We start from the raw sequence: 11,858 nt of genomic DNA, 5'->3' as shown, positions 1-11,858 counted from the left end.
ACGGCCATGCCGGAGAACATTACTCCGCTGTAGAGTACACCAGGCGAGTGCTGCCATACGTAGGGTTTGAGCAACTGCTCCCCATGTGGATCCGCGAGTTTCTGGATCAAGTTGACCCTACTCTTTAGTTTCTTCACAAGGTTCTGGAGATGTCTATATGACAGGGTGTGATCAAGAGTGGCTCCTAAATAGGAGGGGGTTTTGGCATGGTTTACCTCTGCGCCACAAAAGGAGACTTTCAAAGCTTGGTTTGTTTGATGGGTGTTGAGGTGGAATGTCGAGGTGACGGTCTTTTGCGGGTTTGGCCGGAATCGCCATCGGCAGAAGTAAGCCTCCATCCTCTGTAAATCACTGGTCAGGGTCTCTTCGGTGATGGACAGATTCGTGTTTTGCATGGCCAAGGCAATGTCATCAGCGTATACGAACTTACAGGACTCTGTTTTGGGCAGATCACTGGTGTAAACTGTTGTGTCCTTCGATGCGCTGGTAATGACTCCACGAGGCAATGTGTTGTACTTGAACTGTGGTGACCTTAGTCCTTTATTTGTTAACTCCAGAGTGCGGATCACATCTGGTGGCCTGCCTTTTATACTAGGCCAGACACACCTGTACAGGTAACCTACATGTCTCCCACTGCTGTACTCTCTGATGGCACACCTTGTGATAGTACCAACAGTAGCCATACAGGATACATGACATCACTCTCCCCTGAGCCTTTAGTGCAAATCGCCTCTGCATTGACTGTGCTCTAGGCTTAGCTCTATGTGGGCTCTATCTGGTTGACCCTTGGCAGGTCGTTTCAAACTAGGACGAGTGGTTGGTGCAGTAGAGTGCTGGTGGTTGCTGTTTGTGTGTGTGTGTGTGTGTGTGTGTGTGTGTGTGTCTGACCACTCTATTCCTCCCCCCCCCCCCCCCCACATATATATTATGCCTGAGGCGTGTTGCATTCATACACATTCAAGTTCAGGAAAACAGGTTTGCATTACATTTGTGGTTCCGTTCTGAGACAAGTATGATAGACTGGTGAAATACATTATCGATGCAGTGACTGGTGCATAAGGACAAACTAGTTCCAGAGCCGCTGGATGGTGTCCCTGCAGTCTAGTGGCGGCTCAGTGCCTGGTGCTGGCAGTGGGAACCTGGTTGCTCGAGTTACCTGCTCTTGGGGCTGTTGCCGTGGTCCCTAGCATCAGGCCGGTTCACAGATGCATGTGACCTCCCTGTCCTTTCTTTGCGCCCTGGGTCGCTGCTGTTCCCTGAGGAGCTGTCGTCTAGCAGTGCACAGGGGCCTGCTGACTCGCTGGCCTGGGCATTGTTTGGCTTGGGATCCTGGCTGGTCCCGGTCCCCTTTGGGGGAACTGTGGCCGGTGACCCTTCATTTACGGGTATGGCCTTGGTGGCGATGGGGTCTAGGGACTGCGCCTTGGCACAGTCTGCTCTTTCAGGCTCATGGCAGTTGGTGCCTGAGAGGTGGAGCCGATCAGGGGCAGGGTATCGATACCGGTGCCGTTGCCCTGCTGAGGTCACTTGCTCTGCAGTTCGTGTGTGTTGGCTGCTTGTGGCCACATTCCATGGTGCATAACTCTGGTCCCGGGGACGCAGGCTACAGCATTGGGTAGCTCGCTGGACCTGTGTGCTCCCGATGGATGTCTGCCCACTGCATTGGCTGCGTGCAGTTGAAATCCTACATTGCACAACTTTTCATTACTTATGATGGACAGTCTGTGGGTCCGATCGCGATTGCGTGACTTTTCCTCGCTGGTTGCGTGTGCACAATTCAGATCATCAATTACACAGTTTACATGATCGCGCGAGTTTTCCTTGCTCATTGCATTTACACAACTTTGATCATCACTTACACATTTTACATGATCAATTACTCATTTTGTCTCTGACTTGAAGTTGCTTTTACATTGCTTGAGTGTGTGGAACTGTCCCTTTTAATTGTAGTGGGTTGCAGGCCTCCTTTAAGAGAGCCTTGCTTGCTTTACCCCAATCCTCTTCTCTGTTTGGTGCCACGTGTTGCTCCATCAACACTGCACCTCGTGGTCTGGCTGCGGCCATCTTTTTCTTCACCGCCTCACCTCATGGTTTGGGTGCCATCTTTCCTCCATCCACAATGTCTACTGCGGTGATCCTCTTCTCCCTGCGTTCTGCCTCCGAAGCTGGGAAGTTGCCTCTGAATCCGATTTTCTTCCTCTGGAGTCCTGCCACTGGAGCCTGGAAGGTGCGTTCGGGTTGTCTCAGCTGGATTATCTCCATGCGGTCGTGCTGAGTGGCCTGTGCCTCGGGTGCTGTGCTGGTCTGCTCTCCGGTGCCGGGTCCACCCTCAGGTGAGGACTTGCTTTGCCTCTGAGCACAGAGGACGTCGATCGCTGGAGGGGTGAAGTCTTCCCACTTCCAATGGATCTTCTCCATCCACCTTCTGCCGAGCAGCGTTGGTCCATTACCTGCAACAATCCGCAGAGGTAACTTGTGCACCGCGCCATCATGGAGTACCTTTACATTCGTGCTACCAATGACTGGGATGATTTCATTGGTGTAGGTGTGCAGCTTTGCCTGAACCGGGACCAACTTGGGTCGTTCAACTTGGGTCGTTCAGCTTGATTGTCCCATAGCCTCTCAAAGGCTTCTTGATTCATCACTGACTGGCTCACCCCCGTGTTCACTTCCATGAAGATTGGACTTCCCTCTATCCCGACTTGCATCTTCAGCAGGGAACACTCGGTGGTGCAGGTAAACATGCTATGTACCTCCCTGTGGGGCTGGACTGCCTCTCTGCCTATCGTTTCATAATCCGCACTAGATTCATGGCCTTCTGCAGACTCTTCATCGACACAGTGAGTCATATTTCTCTTACACATTTGCTGGAGGTGACCCTTTGTTCTGCAGCCTTTGCATACATAGGCTTTAACTTGGCACTGGTGAGCCTTGTGATTCCCTCCGCAATGCCAGGATGGTGCTACTCGATTATTCCCCCCTCGGTGGACTCTGCATTAAGGGACTCGTGGGCCTGTTTACTCTTCCCTGAGAGGGTTTGCACTCTACAGTCCAGCCTCTAAACTGTGGCACCACTCTGTGCACAGTACCTCCTGAGTTCGAGTCCTGAGGGTGAGTCATCTGTCTAGAGCCGCAGGTCGAGGTCATGAATGCCTGGCTCGCAGAGATGGCCTTTTTCAGTGTGACTGTGGTATCCACCGACAGTAGCTTATGAAGAAGGCCCACATGGCCAATTCCAATGACAAAAATGTCCCGTAGCACTTCGTTGAGGTGGTTGCTGAACTCACACAGTGCCGCCAGCCTCCTGAGATCTGCAGCATATTTTGCGATTTCCTGACCTTCGGGCTGTCGGTGAGTATAGAACTCGTGTCTGGCTGTGAGGCTGCTCTCTTTGGGCTTGAGTTGCTCATGGATCAGGGTTACAAGCTCCTTGTATGTCTTGGTCGTTGTCTTCACTGGTGCCAGCAAGTCCCTGACGAGACCATAGACAGTGGACCCACAACTGGTTAGCAAGATAGCTCTGCGCTTATCAGCCTGTGTGGCCGGGTTGTCTCCTGCCAGGTCATTTGCTGCGAAGAAATGTTCAAGCCTCTCCACAAAGGCATCCCAATCATCACCATCGGCGAACCACTGCAACATACCAAGGGTAGCTATTTTCGCGTGAAAGTTTGTTTCCTCGTCGCCAATTATTGTGTCCTTAGATGCTCTGGTAATGAGTCCACGAGGCAATGTGTTGTACTTGAACTGTAGTGACCTTAGTCCTTTATTTGTTAACTCCAGAGTGCGGATCACACCTGGTGGCCTGCCTTTTATACTAGGCCAGGCACACCTGTACAGGTAACCTACAAGTCTCCCACTGCTGTGCCCTTTGGCGGCACACCTTGTGATAGTACCAACAGTAGCCATGTAAGATACATGACATAAACGTTGAATAACATGGTTGCCAGGACAGAACTATGTGGGAGTCCATTGTTCAATGTCCTATATCTGCTCTTCTGGGTGCCAGAGTACACACAAAAGCGTTGGTTACTAAGCATGGAGTTGAGAAGATGGATCATTGCTCTGCAGGGTAAAATGGTGGAGAGCTGAAAAGCAGTCCATGCTTCCATACTGTGGCACACGCTGCTGACAGGTCCATGAGTGCTGCGGCAGTCTTGAGCTGGCGCTAGAAGCCTGCTTCGATGTGCGTTGTTAAAGCTACCACTTGGTCGCAGCAGTTCTGGCCGCTCCGGAAGCCTACTTGCTCCTTAAAAATGGTTGGCTCGATGATAGGGACTCATCTGTGGAATAGTAGCCTCTCCAGCACTTTATAACAAGTACAAAGTAAGGAGATCAGGTGGTAGCTGGAAGCTTCACAAGCATTATTCCCCTGCTCCAGGAAGGCAATTATTTTAGTCTCTCTCCAAATAGGTGGCATATTACCAGTTGCCAGTACCTCAAAGAAGAATGAGGTCAACCATCTCTTCGCTTTGGGACCCAGTTTTTTTTAAGAATTCTGGGTAAACACCATCTGAGCCAGCAGCTTTTCCAGATTTGGTTGTCGACAGGGCTGCATTTAGTTCATCCAAGGTGAATGGATCAGACATAGTTGACCATTTCGGTGCTGCCGTCAAGTTTGTCGAAAGCTGCTGCTTCATCTGCCGATTAAGTTCTTTGTCCACCGGAGCCTTTGATGTTTGTATCAAGTGGGATGCAATGCTGCCCACTCTGATAGTCGTCCTGTGTTTGTAGGCGGTGTTTGCCCTGCCAAGTTGACAGAGCAGGGTCCGTGCTTTCTTGCTGGAGTGAGTGAAGTTAGACTTCTCCATAAGGCTCCTCCACCTTTCATGTCTTGCTGAGTTCAAGGACTGTAGCATTGTGGTGGCTGTGGCTGGGTTCTTGTTCGGCGAATACTCCTGGTCGAGAGCCTCACTTTCTTCCATCCAACAAGGAATATATGTCTTTCTAACCCCCCGAGGGTATACTGTGTTTTGCGGCAGCTTTAATCATTCTTATAAACCTGTTGAAAGCATTGGTGGTTGGCGGAACCCACCTGATGTTGATGTCAAATGACCTTTGAAAGGTTTCTCAGTCTGTTTTTTTGAAGTTCCATCATGTTTCTGGTGTTGATGTAATGACATGAATTTCGATCCCAACGTGATGATTGAGGCCTGTGTTGACTGTTGGGGAAGTCGCCGAGAACAGGTCTGGAGGCGCTGATTGGGTTTCTTTTGCTGTCTTTAGAGAGGAAACATAGATCTGGGTTATAGTCTCTCTGCCACCTTGATAAATGGAACGTATTTCGATCTTTGGCTTTAAAAAGGAGGAATTTATTCTCGTGAAGCCCACTGTACATGTTTTTCCATTATAATTGCTGTCTGCATAGCCCCACGTTGTGTGATGGCTATTAAAGTCTCCGAGGTGGATGGATGAACGTTGACTAGGAGGGAGCGGTGAGTCCGGCCACTGTACGAGTGGTGGTTTGTAAATATTGGAGATTGTTAGTTCTCCTACATGTATTGCTGTAGTGAAAACTGGTATGCACCAGTTTAGTGCAGCCTTCCATGCTTTGTTTAACATAGCACGTCAGGCCATATTTGGGATGGTTATTGAAAACCTGTGAACAGGTCAAAACCTGTGATCCGTCCTCTTGTGTCAAACTGGTGGATGTGTTCAATGTGTGTTCTTGGAACATAGTATCAATGTTTTGGTGCTTCTTGAGTAACCTTTCGAGGTATTTGCATTTTGAACGAGATTTGTCTTCAATGTTGATTTGGCATATGCAGATGGCTGAGCCTACATCGAGTTTTCTTTAGCGAGGACGGTTCGATTTGCTTGGTTTACTACTGTCACCGGGAGGTCGATTTAACGACTAGTTCGGTGTTCTTTGTGACGACATTCGTTGTGATCTAAGAGCTAAGATCACGTAACAGGGTGGGCCGCACGAAGACATCATCCACTCCTTGTCTAACAGCATTGTGGGAGCATCTTCACTATTTGGACTGCAGCAGTTCAAGAAGGTGGCCCACTACCACCTTTTCAAAGACGATTAGGGCCTTGCCAGTGATGCCCAAGATGCCAAATGATTTTTTTTTTGAGAAAGGACAAAGAAATGGAAAATAGTATAAACAAAAATACAAGCTGTTTGACAAACAATTTATATAGGCACTATATAATGTTAAAGTTGTCTTTTTTTCTCCCATTGATTCTCATCTCCCATTTTTCCCCATTTTCTCCTCTTCCGAAGGCACTGACGCAGGTTAGGCTATGGTTCCACATAGATCCGTGTTACAAATTCGCGTATCCCACAGATATCTACCTGGGTCCATTGGTGTTAGTTGCTCCCTTAAGAGGTCTGGTCACCTGCTTTTTATGGACATAGACTGCCGCTGTTCTATACCTGCTAGTGTGGTAAAGGAAAACCGGGACTGTAACAATGAAACTGGACCAAATCAAGGGTCTTCCGCACGTGTACTCCGTCACTCTCTGAAGGAGGGCCGAGTTAACACGAGGCACGATGATAGTTGGTTCGATTCATAAGCTGCTTTATTCCACAGCAGGCAAAACATGCAGAACATTGAGTACGATGAGAGACACTTGGTAATTATTACAATACACTTACAATTACAAAAATAAAGAACACACACATTAGCCCTCGCTGGTGGGTCGTCTAACTCAACGTGAAGCACAGTCTCTCTTTGCACTCTATCCTTCAGCCCAAGGCTCTCCTCGCCCCTTCACAACCTTTCTACTGCTTGACTGATTTTCTTGAAGAAATGCCCCAATTTTTAAAAGCCACTCTCCCCTACCCACAGAGTTCACAAGGGATTGTCAACACCAAAGTTCCAGGTGTCTTCCTTTTTGACCGGCCTTTGCTAATGAATTGACTATTATTCGGGATCTTTGCAAAATAATCACCCATGCCACATTTAAATCACCTCTCATTCCCTGTGCATCCACAATTCAGCTTGGGAATGTCCAAGAACGCTACCTCTGAACACATTTTAAAATCTCTGATACTCAAGTACCATTGGAAAAGGTTCAATGAACCTCGAACTCTGATAGCTCGCCAAGTAATGATGTTTAGATTATCCCTTTTGTCCTGGGGGTCATAAATGAGCCGCACATGCACACTCTTTCAGTTGGGATCATTAGATCGAATGAAGAGCAAGGGCCATTTTGTTCACCTTGCTATTCTATCCTGAAGAGACACGGGTGAAATTCAACTATTTCCGGGGCACAAAGCAGACAGTAGCGGTTCGGCCGCCAGTTATTCACCTCGCCCAGTTTTTCTTTCCATTGACTTCAGTCAGGCGTGACCGCCCATTTTTCATCCTCTGGCAGCAAAATTTCGCCTCCATTGAGACCTTTGGTGGCATCCTCTCTTACTGAGATCAACTAACTGCAAAGACAAAGGATTGGACATGGGATGTTCTTGGGATGTATGGCCCTGTGTCTAGATACAGCTGGAAATTCATATTTTTTCTTTTGCATATTAATGTAAAGGAAAATTGGGCAGGGTTTTACAATATCGCCCGTTTTACCCCCTGTCGAAATGGACAGATAATTGGTCTAAAAGCTTAATAATTCATGCATTTTACCGCATCTTTGAAATGTCATCAATGGTTTCACCTGGGTACCTATTTTAAGCCTCCTATTTTACTGCACCTTCACATTACAATTCACTTGGTTAATGTTTTGAGGAAAAGATTTTCTTCACATCTATATTTGGGGACCATGATTTCATTATAGAACGTGGAAAGAACCACCAAATCTTTTCTATCCTAACCTTGGCATGCATTCCACAGCTGATAAATATAAATGTAAACTTTCTATACGTCAAGAATTAGGATTGGAAAGGTAGTAGGTTTATCTGTTCAATCACGGGTCTTTCTAAAATCCTGTGAATACCGCTGCCATGAGGTGACTATTGCTGGAAAGTACTGGTTCAGTAGCTAGCAGTTAAATTCACACTGAATAAAGGTTGCCTCGCAATATTTTCAGCTTTTCTCACAATTTTTTGTTTCCAGGTTATCAGTTTTTCTCAGTAATATACCTCGATTATTATTTCTCAGTAACATGTCTTGCGTAATGAATTTCCGGTGATGCTGTGAGTTTTCCTGACTGACGATGATTCTCAATAACTATCTCACTTAGTGACTGTTTCTCAGTCGCTGTGTCGCTCATTTTTTTTCAGTAACACAGCACCGATCGTATCACTAATCAGCCAATGTGGAGCTCTCTTTGTAAGACTGGTAGTGGACAGAGTGGGCACGTCGAAGGGACAGTAAGCCTGTTGACTCCATTTTGAGGGCATTCCCATACTGCCAGATTTACGCTCTCACAGAAGTTGAACGTTCCGCCCATTGCTTTTCCTACACGGCAATTTTCCTCTTACTACCATAGCTTAAAGCTAGCATTGCAGATCGGGTGTCTGTAATAGAAATAGACAGATTTTCCTTTTCATGAATTTCAATGGAAAGAGAAATCTTCCAATTTCAATAAAAACTGGAGAAGCTGCGGTTGTTCTCCTTAGAGCAGAGAAGATTGAGAGGAGATTTGATTGAGGTATTCAAAATCATGAAGTGTCTGGACAGAGTAGATAGAAGCTGTTCCCATTGCCAGAAGGGTCAAGAACCAGAGGACACAGATTTAAGGTGATTGGCAACAGAACCAAAGACATTAGAAAACACTTTCTTTACGCAGCGAGTGGTTGGGATCGGGAATGTACTGCCTGAAACGGTGGTGAAGGCAGACTCAATCACTGATTTCAAAAGGAAGTTGGATAAGTACCTGAAAGAAAACAAATTTGCGGGGCTTCGGTGAAAGGGCGGTGGGGTGGGACTAGCTTGAGGTACTCTTGCAGAGAGCCTGCATGGGCTCGATGGGCCAAATAGCCTTCTAACCCTAAATGCTGTAACCATTTTATGATTCGATGAACAACACCATTCCAGGGTGCTTCACAGGAATGTAATCAGTCAAAAATTGACACCGATCCAAAGAAAGCTACCAGGACAGGTAACCAAACACTTTGTCCATGGGGTAGATTTAAAGCAGCATCTTGAAGGAGGAGAGAGAAGGGAAAATTTAAGGGAGGGAATTTCAGAGCTTTGAGCCCAGACGGTTGAAGGCCACAAGAGACCAAATTTAGAGAGATCTGCAAGAGGTTACAGAAATAAGGAGGGGCCAGGCTATGGAGGAATTTGAATGCCAGGATGAGAATTTTTAAATTCAGGCGCTGGTGGACCGGGCGCCGAAGGTCAGTGAGCACAGGTACTTAGTGCGAGTTAAGACGCGTAGCGCCAGTTTTACGCTGCAGCTTAACTTGAAATTTACTCTCGCCCTCTGTCTATCGTTGCAGTGCGCTCAGTAGCCTAATCACCAAGACACGAATCCCTCGAGACCTTTGCAGGATGGCGTTACTCTCCATTTCGCAGAAGTGGCGTATTTACCGCGGATTTATTTAATAACAATTAAACAAAACACTACACCCATAGAGGGTTTTTTATTTGACGGGAGTTGAACTGCATCCTCCATTCTGTTCGGCCTCATTCCAGGTCCCTGCACCCGCTGCAGAAACACAATGAAGGGCCAACACCCGAGAGGCGAACAGATTCTGCACACTGTGTATTCCCAGTAAGTTTCTGTTCTCGTTGCAGAAATCAGTTTGCTGGAGTTGGATTTCCTTTACATAAATCACAAGCAGCCACTGTGAAGCTCCGGAAGTTTAGTTACCCTTCCAGCTTCTGTTCTGGGGCCTCGTTCTCCGGGAGCGGGGATTGTTTGTTTCCTTACTTTTTTTCCCTCTCAAATGCAATTGGCCCCTTTTAAAGTGCAAACTGAAGGAGACGCGAGAAATCGGTCTGTGGGAAGGCTTACAACTCCCAATTTTAACCATTAGTAGCCGATGCCTCAAACATAAGCGCATAAGGCGCATGCTCATTTCCCATGTAAGTTAACTCCTGTGGGGTTACTTTTCCTCTGAGCACAGTGTGTGTGTGTATTGTAATTGCATTAAAATAGCACAGACAGGAATTTACCTGACCCGCTTAGCCCCAGTGCTGAAGACAGTGCACATAGATAATTGAACCTCAACGTAAGAACATAAGAAATAGAAGCAGGAGTAGGCCATACTGCCCTTCGAGCCTGCTCCGCCATTTAATATGATCATGGCTGATCCGATCATGGACTCAGGACCACTTCCCTGCCCGCTCTCCATAACCCCTTATTCCCTTATTTTTTAAGAAACTGTCTATTTCTGTCTTAAATTTATTCCATGTCCCAGCTTCCACAGCTCTCTGAGGCAGTGAATTCCACAGATGTACAACCCTCTGAGAGAAGAAATTTCTCCTCATCTCAGTTTTAAATGGGAGGCCCCGTATTCTAAGATTATGCCCTCTAGTTCTAGTCTCCCCTATCAGTGGAAACATGCTCTCTGCATCCACTCCGTCAAGCCCTCTCAAAATCCTGTACGTTTCGATAAGATCACACCTCATTCGTCTGAATTCCAATCAGTAGAGGCCCAACCTACTCAACCTTTCCTCATAAGTCAACCCTTCATCTCCGGAATCAACTTTGTGAACCTTCTCTGAACTGCCTCCAAAGCAAGTATATCCTTTTGTAAATATGGAAACCAAAACTGCATGCGGTATTCCAGGTGTAGCCTCACCAATACCCTATGCAACTGTAGCAAGACTTCCCTGCTTTTATACTCCATCCCCTTTACAATAAAGGCCAAAATTCCATTGGCCGTCCTGATCACTTGCTGTACCTGCATACTAACCTTTTGTGTTTCATGCACAAGTACCCTCGGGTCCTGCTGCACTGCAGTACTTTGCAATCTTTCTCCATTTAAATAATAACTTGCTCTTTGATTTTTTTTCTGCCAAAGTGCATGACCTCACACTTTCCAACATTATACTCCATCTGCCAAATTTTTGCCCACTTACTTAGCCTGTCTACATCCTTTTGCAGATTTTTTGTGTCCTCATCCATTGCTTTTCCTCCCATCTTTGTGTCGTCAGCAAACTTGGCTACATTACACTCGGTCCCTTCCTCCATATGGATTGTAAATAGTTGGGGTCCCAGCATTGATCCCTGCGGCATCCCACTGGTTACTGATTGCCAACCCGAGAATGAACCATTTATCCCTACTCTCTGTTCATTAGCCAATCCTCTATCCATGCTAAAAATTGGGCTTTCTGGTCAATGCTTATATAATAATTTCATAATGAACATTTCTAAACAGGTTTTTGCAGTTCTCTCTATAACAGTGCAACCTCACCACTGCCACTTTCTATATATTTACAATCTCACCACTGATTCCTTCCCGAACATGTACAATCTCAGCTCGCCCCTTCAGAGTCAGGGCACGTTCTCGTTGTTCACCCCTCTTTGTAAGTGTACATTCTCACTATTGATCCCTCTTTGTTAGTGTACATTCTCACTATTGACCCCTCTCTGTAAGTGTACATTCTCACTATTGATCCCCCTCTGTAAATGTACATTCTCACTATTGACCCCTCTCTGGTGAGAATACACACTTATATTGATCCCCCTCTAAGTGTACATTCTCTCTATTGATCCTCCTCTAAGTGTAAATTCTCACCATTGATCCCTCTCTAAGTGTACATCCTCACCATTGATCCATTTCTGTTAATACAGATTTCCATCACTTCATAGAATCATAGAAATGTTTGGCACAGACAGAGGCCATTTAGCCCATCGTGTCTATGCCGATCGAAAAAGAGCTATCCAGCCTAATCCCACTTTACAGCTCTTGATACGGAGCCATGTAGGCTCTCGCACTTCAGGTCCATATCCGAGTTATTTTTAAATCCGATGAAGGTTTCTGCTTCGACCACCCTTTTAGGCAGTGA

The sequence above is a fragment of the Pristiophorus japonicus genome, chromosome 8, assembly GCF_044704955.1.
Source record: "Pristiophorus japonicus isolate sPriJap1 chromosome 8, sPriJap1.hap1, whole genome shotgun sequence".
NCBI lineage: Eukaryota > Metazoa > Chordata > Chondrichthyes > Pristiophoridae > Pristiophorus > Pristiophorus japonicus.
This window is presented reverse-complemented; position numbering follows the sequence as displayed.